Here is a 2,475-nt window from a genome sequence, read left to right on the forward strand (position 1 = left end):
GCCGAGGCGACCGGTCGGGGCTTCGGGCTAGTCTACTCCCGGGATGATCATCGGGTTAGCCTGACATCCGAGGGCCGAGCCTCGGGGAATTCCGCTCGTTGGTCGGCCAAGGCTGGCGCAAGCCGAGGCGACCGGTCGGGGCTTCAGGCTAGTCTGCTCCCGGGATGATCATCGGGTTAGCCTGGCATCCGAGGGCCGAGCCTCGGGAAATTCCGCTCGTTGGTCGGCCAAGGCTGGCGCAAGCCGAGGCGACCGGTCGGGGCTTCAGGCTAGTCTGCTCCCGAAATGATCATCGGGTTAGCCTGGCATCCGAGGGCCGAGCCTCGGGGAATTCCGCTCGTTGGTCCGCCAAGGCTGGCGCAAGCCGAGGCGACCGGTCGGGGCTTCAAGCTAGTCTGCTCCCGGGATGATCATCGGGTTAGCCTGGTATCCGAGGGCCGAGCCTCGGGGAATTCCGCTCGTTGGTCGGCCAAGGCTGGCTCATGCCGAGGTGACCGGTCGGGGCTTCAGGCTAGTCTGCTCCCGGGATGATCATCGGGTTAGCCTGGCATCCGAGGGCCGAGCCTCGGGGAATTCCGCTCGTTGGTCGGCCAAGGCTGGCGCAAGCCGAGGCGACCGGTCGGGGCTTCAGGCTAGTCTGCTCCCGGGATGATCATCGGGTTAGCCTGGCATCCGAGGGCCGAGCCTCGGAGAATTCCGCCCGTTGGTCGGCCAAGGCTGGCGCAAGCCGAGGCGACCGGTCGGGGCTTCAGGCTAGTCTGCTCCCGGGATGATCATCGGGTTAGCCTGGCATCCGAGGGCCGAGCCTCGGGGAATTCCGCCCGTTGGTCGGCCAAGGCTGGCGCAAGCCGAGGCGATCGGTCGGGGCTTCAGGCTAGTCTGCTCCCGGGATGATCATCGGGTTAGCCTGGCATCCGAGGGCCGAGCCTCGGGGAATTCCGCTCGTTGGTCGGCCAAGGCTGGCGCAAGCCAAGGCGACCGGTCGGGGCTTCAGGCTAGTCTGCTCCCGGGATGATCATCGGGTTAGCCTGGCATCCGAGGGCCGAGCCTCGGGGAATTCCGCTCGTTGGTCGGCCAAGGCTGGCGCGAGCCGAGGCGACCGATCGGGGCTTCAGGCTAGTCTGCTCCCGGGATGATCATCGGGTTAGCCTGGCATCCGAGGACCGAGCCTCGGAGAATTCCGCTCGTTGGTCGGCCAAGGCTGGCGCAAGCCGAGGCGACCGGTCGGGGCTTCAGGCTAGTCTGCTCCCGGAATGATCATCGGGTTAGCCTGGCATCCGAGGGCCGAGCCTCGAGGAATTCCGCTCGTTGGTCGGCCAAGGCTGGCGCAAGCCGAGGCGACCGGTCGGGGCTTCAGGCTAGTCTGCTCCCGGGATGATCATCGGGTTAGCCTGGCATCCGAGGGCCGAGCCTCGGGGAATTCCGCTCGTTGGCCACGCGCCTGTCACTTGCCGCTCGACGGGGTTTCTCCGTGGCCAGCTGCGATCGTGTTTCTCCCCCTCTCGAAGCGTCGCCTGGGGAACACTAGAAGGCCGTTAAATGCTAATTGAGACGTTACCTGGGAAATCGGACCGGCCAGTTGCTGCTTGCGAGGAGTGCCAGTTAAGCGGCCGCGATACGCGCGTTCTTCGAGGCGGATGCGGCCTGGGCGCGTGCGGAGATACGTGGGCCGCGGGATACACGCCGTCCGGAGTGTCCTGCACGAAGAATGCAATTAAGGAGAATGATGCCTAGGAGATCGTAGGGGGATAAACCTCGAGAGCCGGAACGGCTCCGGATTCGATGTGCCCGCATTTATTGGAGCCACCCGCATCGGAACGACCGGGGGGCCACAGTTTGGCTATAAATATAAGCGCAGGTGCGGTGGAGCCTGCCAAGCCGGAGCTGTTCAGGTTGCCATGGATCGTGGACCTCCTCTCCGGCGCGTGGCTGGAAAATCCCAGCCGGAGGAATGGGAGGCGCGCCCCTCGCGACTTCCACCAACTAGCCGTTTCATCTGGGATCAACGGGAGGATTCTCCCCGGCGGAACTCCGCTCTAGGCGTTTCATCCGGGATCACGCCTCCTCGCGCTCTTCTCCTTTATATTCCTTTCCTCCCCTTCTCCTGGGGAGGACCGGAATATCCCTTGGAGGTGGCGTTCCTCTAGAAGCAGTGTGAACTTCTTCTTCGTCCGCGCCGGCTCTTCGTCTTTTGCGTGAGGCGTCGATGGTGCCTCCGGGGGGAAGCACCCACGGCCAGTGGGATTGCAGCTGCTTCGGGCGGAGGGTTCGGGATCCCAGATCTTCAGCTCCACGGAGTCCCCACCTCTTCCTTAGTTTCTTTACTCCCCAATCCCCCTCTGGGAATTCTTTGTAATCACACGAACACGCCATTGTAACCAGGAATTATTGAAATGAAAAGAACTATATATTTTTTGAGCTGTCTTTCTGGCTTTGTCTTTCTACTGGTAATATACCCGCAGGTTAGCGGAATTC

The sequence above is a fragment of the Phoenix dactylifera genome, chromosome 4, assembly GCF_051530095.1.
Source record: "Phoenix dactylifera cultivar Ajwa chromosome 4, Ajwa_hap1_PhDact_Kaust_v1.1, whole genome shotgun sequence".
In the NCBI taxonomy this organism is placed as follows: domain Eukaryota; kingdom Viridiplantae; phylum Streptophyta; class Magnoliopsida; order Arecales; family Arecaceae; genus Phoenix; species Phoenix dactylifera.